The sequence below is a fragment of the Martes martes genome, assembly GCF_963455335.1.
Source record: "Martes martes genome assembly, chromosome: 13".
NCBI classification, from domain to species: Eukaryota; Metazoa; Chordata; class Mammalia; order Carnivora; family Mustelidae; genus Martes; species Martes martes.
Genome location: NC_137901.1, coordinates 82843136 through 82852148, shown reverse-complemented (window position 1 = coordinate 82852148; position 9013 = coordinate 82843136).

Here is a 9013-nt window from a genome sequence, read left to right as displayed (position 1 = left end):
CCTCTCTGAGCTTCTGGTTCCGCATCTGCAAAATGGAGACAAATGCTGGCCCATCGGGGCATACAGTAAGAGCCTAATAAATGCCTGCATCTGTGGCGTGCCTCCTCTCTACTGGCTGCCGACTTCTTGCACTTATTCACAAGGGAGCATTTATTGAGCGCTTCCTGTGCGCCCATCCCGAGCCGCCGCGCTCAGAAGACCTGCAGTCCTGATAGGAAGCGGTGGGCGCAGGAAGTTGGGGCTGCAACCCCATCTGCGGCCGCACTTTGTAGGTGCGAGACCCCGAGAACGTCAAAGTGCAGTTTCCCAATCCTTGACGGATGTTGAGAAGTTGAAGTCCGGGTGCCCGGCCCTCAGGCGGCGCCCTGGCGGACGAGGAGACTCCCCTTACCTCGGGCGGCGCCTCGGACCCGCCAACTCCGAACCTCGACCCCGCCGGGCCTCGAGGCCCTCCCGGTGCCCCGCCGCCGGCAGGCGTGGCCCGACCTTCCCCACTAGCCGTCGCCGCCGATCCGGGGGGCCCAGCCGGTGGCAGAGTCCCGGGCACTTTCCCGGCCGAGTCGGCCTGGGCGGGTCCCGCTCCGGCCCTGCCTTCACTGGCCCTGCCCAGTGACACACCCCCGACGGCTGGCCCCGCCCCCTCCCTTAAAGGCACAGACTCCCGCGAGGTCCCGGGACTATCCTCTTTCTTTCAGTCCGGCGCCTGTCGGTTCGGTTCGGTTCGTGCGGCTAAAACAGAAGCTGAGATAAAATCCTAACGGGTAGGGACGCCTGGGTGGCTCAGTTGGTTAAGCAGCTGCCTTCGGCTCAGGTCATGATCCCAGCAACCTGGGATCGAGTCCCACATCGGGCTTCTTGCTCGGCAGGGAGCCTGCTTCGCCCTCTGCCTCTGCCTGTGCTCGCTCGCTCTCTCTCTCTCTCTCTCTCTCTCTGACTAATAAATAACTAAAATCTTAAAAAAAAAAAAAAATCCTGACTGGTAAAGACGGCAGGAGGCCAGAGAGGGGACAGTTAGAGGATGAAACTAGGGGTTTTCTTCCCAGATGCTTTGGGAATCAGCGGTGATAAGGGACGCTTGGGAAAGTCCTAGGAGGGGGTAGGTCCTGCCTCACCCACAAATATTCCGGCGGTCCTGCCTGTAATGCCCCTGTTCGTGAGACCTCCTAATTAGGGTCAGCACTCCGCCCCGTAGCAACGCTTTTAGAAGAAAAATATGGTAAACAGATCAAGACAGGGGAGTCGGTGCTGCACTCGTATCCCCTCCCCGATTCCCAGACTCTGGGGAGGTTCGGGTTCCCGCCGTCTCCCAGTGCGCTGGGCGGTAGGGCGGGTGGGGGGCTGACGTGGTGGGGGGCTGACGTCCCCTCCGGGGCAGCCCCTCGGCCTGCCCCTGCTGCCGCAAATGCACCTCCGACGCCTCCGCCCAGCTCTGGGGCCGCCCCGCTTCCCCTTCACCTGCAGGCGGCGGCCCCACTCCAGCGGGCGTTGCCCCTCAGCGTCCAGCCCTCGCGCCCCTTTCGGACTTCATCTGGTATCCCCGCCGCCACCCCCCTCCCGCCCTGACCCGGGAAGGCTCCCCATTCCCCGAACACCCTGCTGCACACGTACGTGGGCTGCACCTCTGCTCCTTCTGAGCTCCCCGCCTGGGAGGCCACACTTCCTTTTTCCACTCGATAAACTCTTACTGGGGCGCCTGGCCCAGCTCAGACGCCGGTTCTCCACCCTCCCCGCTACCCTCCAACGCCTCCATCGCTCCCACGCTCCCGGGTTCCTTACCTTCAAAGAGAGCATAGCTCTGGTTCCCCACTCTGGGTCAGATGACACTGTGGTCTAAAGCATGTTCTGTTTGGAATCTCAGAGCATCTGGTTTCTGTGCAAGCTTTGGTAAACACACTCTTTGAGCCTCACTTTCCTTCCCTGAAAAATGGGGATAATAGCACCTACCACGTGGGGTCCCTGCAAGATGAAATCCAGCACTGCGTGTAAAGCCCTGGACCCCACGCTGGTGGCTGAGTAAACACTCCCTCCACGGAAGGCATGGTTGCAGTCATTATTCCATGCATCCTGCAATGTGGGAACCCGGCATGCCTGATCCCCCATCAGCGGGGAGCCCATCAGAGCAGGGCGAAAGCCAAGCTCACCTGCACGCATGTTCAGGTAGTGAGCACAGGGCGCCCGCAGCTGTGCACCGCAATGACTGAGCCCCCTCTGGGGTCAGCTGCTCCCCAGGCCGCCAGCTGCCTTGGGAAGTAGCTCCAAACTTGCTGAGTTTGGAGCCAAAGCCCTTCCCTGAGGGGCCCTGACTGGTACTCAGTGGCCCAGCCAGCGTAAGAACTCAATGTCACCATCCTAAGTCAGCTGGGCCAGTGGATCACTATCTCCTTGTGTCCTAGGGCAGTTGGGGGGTAGAGGGGGTGATGAACGTGTGTTGGGAGATCCCAGGAAAGAGTCAAGGGACAAAAAGAATCATGGGGACAGAGAGGGGAGACAAACGTTGCCTGGGACACAGCCCCCAACTCCCTGTGCTCTGGTGGGCCATGTTCTGGGTTATGGTCAATTTCCCAGTCTGGGAAAGGCCGTTTTGACATTACAGAGTCATCATAGGAAGACCTCAGAAGTCACTCAATCCAGGTTCAGATCCTAACTCTGCCACCTTCTGGCTACCTGACCTTGGAAAAGTCATTTAATTTTTTTGACCCTCAGTGTCCTCATCTGGGAAATGGGGTTAAGGACAGCACCTGCAGGGCACTCACAGGGCTGTAGTCAGGACGCACTGAGATCATACACACAAACCCCACAGCCCGCTGCCCGGTTCTTGCAAAAGCTAGGTACGCAGAAGCTACTGGTATTATTATCACCATTGTTATTACTGCCGAGGGTAGAAGGACCTGCCACACGGTCTGACACACAGTAGGTGGAAATGTTGGTTGTAAATAAAGGATTTCAGGCTTCCGCCAGTCAAGAATTCAGAAGGACTCTGCTGGGTGGTCCTGGAGCGGGTCTCTTACACGCTTGTAGTCCCGCAGTAGCTGGGCTGGGGCGACCAGGGGCTGCCTGGACGGATGTTCCTCTTTCTACATGGGGTCTTGGGGCATCTGCGTGGGGTTTCTCTGCATGAGCTGGTCTCTGGGCTTTCTTGGAACAGGGCGGCCGCAGGCAGCCGGACTTCCCAGATGGCACGGCCAGAGGCAGGGGCAGCTCAGGCTATGTGGGTGAAGTTCCAAGGGACGGGCCAGTGGCCACATTGCCTTTTAGGACTTGGTTGTGGAAGGGACACTGTGTCACACCATAGGCACAGGTCCACCCAGATTCAAGGACAGGAAACAGACCCCACCTCTCGGGGGAAATACGTCAAAGTCATGCCATAGGAAAAGTGTGTGATGTGTGAGCTCTCGATGTGACCATATCTGGAAAGTGCTATGTGCCAGCCTGCTTTACTCCACAGAGGTGACTAATGATGCATATGGAGGTGGCCAGCATAGCAGAAGAAGGGAGTTATACTTTGGAGGTAGGAGCGGAAAGGACCCTCAAATCCCACCGGGTGGACAACTGCCTACAGTATCACACACGGGCTGGTCCTGTCCTCAGCATCTTACGAAAAAACCCCAAACAAATAAAAATAAATAAGGACTGTTTATTGAAGACTTACATTTGTAGCGAGTGTTCACATGCTTGTCCCATCTAACAGCCCATGGGGTGAGGACTACAGTAATCCCCATTTCCAAGAGCAGGGAAATTGAGGTTCAGGAGATAAGGTGACCCGGCCCCAAGGCACCCACTGGGAAGTGGCAGAGACGGGATTTGCACCTACGTCTGTGTGACCTCAAGTGAGTACCCTTTATCACCCTGGACTTAACGTCCTGCACTACTCAAAGGTAAGGCCAGCTCTGCCCAACACCCAGCCCCCCAGAATAATGCAAGTTCCTCTGGAACGTGAGCGGAAGTGGTAAGGCTTGAAGGGGTACATCAGAGAGGAACCAGGGAACCAGAAATTTCAGTCTTAATCAAAGAGGCCCAGAAACTTGGAAAGTTCCTTCAGGATGCCTGAGTCTTACCTGCAAACAGCCCTAGTTCCCTTTTGAGCCTAGCTGCCCTAGGAGTGAGCAAATGGTCACATCATACCTACTTAACCTCCTCCCCCCAGGGACGGGGTGCTCACTACCTCTCACGGCAGCCCAATTTCCGGAGGAAGTGCCTTCATTGACATTGCCAGGGGGAGTCCCCCATTGGAATAATCCTTGTAGAAAGTGAGTTGGTAATTGATAGCTGTCCATCTTAGGAGCCACAAAAACACACGTGCCTTTGCTCCGGAGCTTTTCTGAAGTGAAGAAGAGAAGATGTGAGCCATGCCATACGCACAAGTGTTCAGGACAACCATCTCTACAGCTGTGCGACAGTTAGAAGCCCCCTAACAGTCCGACAACGGTGGTGTCAGCCAGCGTTCAACCAGTAGGACAACCAGGAGAAGATTGAAATTCAGAGATATACTGTAAGGTGTAGATTTATAAGATTGGTGGGGAGGGGGGCTGGTTGGGCAAGTCCGAAATCCAGAGGGCAGCCTGGCAGAAAAGTCTTGGGCATGAGCCATCACAAGTAAAATTTCTTCTTTGGGGAAGTGTCAGCTCTACTCTTAAAGCCCTTCAACAGATTGGTTCAGGACTACCCAGGTGATCCAGGATAGTCTCACTTGCTTGACATCAACAGATTATGGACTTTAATCACATCTACAAAACTCCTTCACGGCCACCAGTAGCTCAAATGCTTGATGGAACAACCAGGGACTATAGCCCAGTCAAGCTGACACACAGCTGTGACCTTCATAGGTGTAAACCGGGAAGTGGGATTGCTTGGGCCAGAGCAAGGAGCAAGGTGGGAAAGGAGTCATGGTGTGCGTTTTTTTTTTTTAAGATTTTATTTATTTATTTGACAGATAGAGATCACAAGTAGGTAGAGCAGCAGGCAGAGAGGGAAGGGGGAAGCAGGCTCCCCACTGAGCAGAGAGCCCGATGCGGGGCTTGATCCCAGGACCCTGAGATCATGACCTGAGCTGAAGGCAGGTGCCCCACGGTGTGCGTTTTTGCACATGATATCATTCTGTCTTTTCTTTCATTCCCGGAACAGCAGAAAGAATGGCTGTTGAAGTGTGATAGCCAATTCAGTAAATGATGAAGTTCATTCTGCCCTCCCAACACCTTTTAAGGACCCGACATCCCTCTACCCTGCCCCTGCCCTGCCCCAGACAGCCAGTTAGGAGCTGGTGTATGCAAATATATGCATATAGGTATCCCAATTTGGATTTCATTAAATTTTTATAAGGCAGACTCACGATGTGGAGGTTATTTTGTAGCTTGCATTTAAAAAAATTAATGACATTTTATGGATGTCCCTCATGCTGGGAGTCTAAAATCATTTTAAGTCTAAAATCATTTTTGTAATAGTTGCTTAACATTCTGTTGGACAAAGAAGGGCACTGTAACTTTGCAAACGCTCCTGCATTGGTGGGCCTCTGGGTTTTTGCCCCATATCAACAATGTCCCATAAACATCGTTGCAGACATTTCCTCTGATGCAGCTGCTTTTATTTCTGTCGGACAGAATCCCCAAAGCAGAGGCAGATCACCGGTATGGGTATTTTAAGTGTTAAAAGACTCCAGCAGATACTTTCTACAGTCCCACCAGCAATGTCAGGGGTCAGGGAATGTACCTTCCCTGCATGCTCACCAGCACTGATTTTTGACGATTTTGTTAACCCTTGCCAATCCAATGTGTGGAAAATTTACTTTCTCATCCTTGCTTTAATTTGTATTTTTTCCTCTGTGGGCAAGGCTGGCAAATTTTCAGAGGCTTGTTGCTACCTGCATTTTCTTTTCATGAACTGCTGGCTCACGTCTTCGGAATATTTCTCTGTGGGGCTCTTGCCCTTGTTACCAGTACAAAACGGCATTGTTCAATCCGTTTTGGGGGGACTCTGTGAGAGCTCGGCTCATTTTGGGATCCCCCAATATGTTGTGGATAAGAAGTACATCTTGAATCATCCAGACTCGGGTACCCTACTTACTCGAGTTTGTCCCTGGGGGAACTTACCTCTCCTCTGGGCCGCTGGGTCTCCACCTTTCAAATGGGGTTCAGGGGTCTTGGATCTCTTAGGCTTGTTGCCAAGATTGAAGGACTAGGTGAACATCAGACGCTTGGAATTCGCAAGCACTCAGCTGGGGGATGTCGGATGTTGTTATCAGGGGTCGAGTCTATAGGAACATGGAATTGCTCCGTGGTCACATGCCGCGCACCCGAGGTGACCAGCAGTAGTCACAGAGGGTCACATGACCCACGGGAAGGATCAAAGGCCAGGCTGGGACACCTCCGTCACAGCACAGGGTTTGCCTAACACGGACTGGGACATCACTGAGCCTGACTGGTGTCCTCTCTGGACGGGGAGCCCTGTGTTCTTGGCATGAATGGCTGCCTTGGATGGTGGGGACCTCGAAACTGGATATGCTAAGGCGAGCAATTGGATAGGGGCCAGGGTGTGGGGGGCAGGCCAGGATCCTGAGACATGAGGTCTGCCCCTTCTGGGTGACTCAAGGAGGTGGCATTAGGAAGTAGGACGGGAGAGGATCCTTCCAGGCTTTCGTAGTGCCCAGGATGACACACAAACTTCTGGACAAGCCGATATGACTATTATCCTCCTTTCAGTTGGGCTCAGAGAGGTCAGGTCACTTTCGCAAGATCACACAGCCAGCAAATGACAGAGCTGGGATTTGAACCCGAGTCTGTCTGAATCCCCAACACCATGCTCCTGACCATGACCACACACTGGACAATGAGAACACTATTGCCCTTGTTTCCAGTTGGTCTGTCCACAGTGGTCACCTGGACTAAATGTCCGCAGGAAGTGTCCCACAGAATTCTCAGTGGAGCAGATTTAGACAAGTACGGTATACTTAGAAGGCACCAGGGCTGAGCAGCAGCAGCGATGAGTGCCTCTAACTTTCAGCTCTTATTTAACCCTGGGAACCCTACTAGGTAGGTCCTGTTCTGGGATTTTTTTTAGAGCTGGCCAAACCGAGGCACAGAATGGTGATATCACTTTATCCAGGAACTGCCAACTGGTGAACGAAAGTTGGAGTGGGAACACAGGGCCCCACCTGTCTCCAGCCAGGGCCCTGGCACCAATATTTGAAGGGGAACGCAGGAAATGGTTGGTATCAAACCTGAACAGGTGGGGACTTGGTAAAGGGCACCCTCTGGTGGTGGGCACCATGGGGCAACGGCCACAGCGCCCCAGAGCTGAATTCAAATCCCTGTTGGGACATTTCCTAGTTGGTGACCTAGGCAAGTCATTTTCCCTGCTAGAATCTCAGTTTCTCCATTTGTAAAATGGGAATAGTAACAGTGGGGCGCCTGGGGGGCTCAGTGGGTTAAGTCTCTGCCTTCGGCTCAGGTCATGGTCTCAGGGTCCTGGGATCGAGCCCCGCATCGGGCTCTCTGCTCAGCCGGGAACCCGCTTTCCCCTCTCTCTCTGCCTGCCTCTCTGCCTACTTGTGATGTCTGTCTCTCTGTCAAATAAATAAATAAAAAGTCTTGGGGAAAAAAAAAGAATAGTAACAGTGGGGACTTCTCGGGTAGTTGTGAGGATTCGGTAACAGGAAGTGTTCACAGGTTACGATTAACACATGATAGTGATGACAGATAGTGCCAACGGAGTGATTCCTTCCTTTCCAAGGATGGGAAGGGAGCTGGAGTGCCCCCTCGGGTCCAACTCACCACAGGTAGGCAGAGTAGGGGAAGGGCACCCTGGAAGCTTTAGAAAGTTATTTTGGGGCAAATCAAGGACCATTCTGTGACCTTGTGCCACCTTCTCCCCTCCTCCACTGACCTCCTTCCTCTGCTGGCAAGGCCAGGAAGTCTCAGAGCAGCCTGCTTCCCACATCAGGACTGTGACCACTTACTACCTCCTGGCTAATCTCTCCCAAGCCTCTGCCTTCCTCACTGCCTTCACTCCCCAGCTCAAACACCATCCACGGCTCCCCATGGTCCCAAAGTTCACTGTCCACCAACCCACCTTCAACCGATCCTTTCAAACCCTCTCCCTGTCCAATCAAAACAAAGGAACCCTGTCAAAATACTAAATCAGATCACGTCTCATTCTGCTCCAAACTCCCCTGCGGAGAAAAGTTTTGCAAATCTTCTGTCTGATAAAGGACTTGGGTTTAGCGCCTGTACAAAAACTCCTACAACTCAATAATGAAAAGGCAAATAATGCATTAAAAACTAGGCAAGGGATCTGATGAACATTTCTTGGAATAGACATGTAAAGGGCCTAGATGCATATCATTTGTCATTAAGGAAGTGGGAATCAACACTCTGGGATACTTCTTCACACCCCGAAGGATGGCTATGGCTTCCAAAGACAGATAATAGCAAGTGCTGGAGAGGATGTGGAGAAAACAGAACCCTCCAGCAGTGGTGAGAATGTACAATAACGTCGCTGCTCTGGAAAACAGGTTGGCGATTCCTCAAAATGCTGCGTATAGAACTACCACGTGACTCAGTGTATTCGTCAACTTGGGCTGCCACATCACGGCTTATGGCTTATCCAACACACATTTGTAACTCGCAGTTTCGGAAGGCTGGGAAGACCAAGGTCAAGGTGCCAGTGTTCTTAGTTCGGCCTCATGGATTTTATCTAATTATATCACTATTATTTTGCTCCAATTGACCTGGTTTTAACCAATGGGAGCCTCGGCAAGCGGGCTCCTGCCCTTTGGATGTTACTCCAACCTTCTTTGAGTAGCTCCGTGGTTTTGGGCACAAGACGTTCCAGGCTGGTCTTATAATCTCCCTGGGTCAGCCCTGAAGTTAGCTTTTTCTCTGCGGAGTCCCCACTCCTTTTGGTGGATTTGGGCACGAGGGGTGCTCCTTATCACTGGGGTATCTCTGCCTCTGTGGCTTCTTAATTGGACAGAGCAAGGGACTGTGTATGTAGATTTCTCAGTCTAAATGTGAAAAACCAC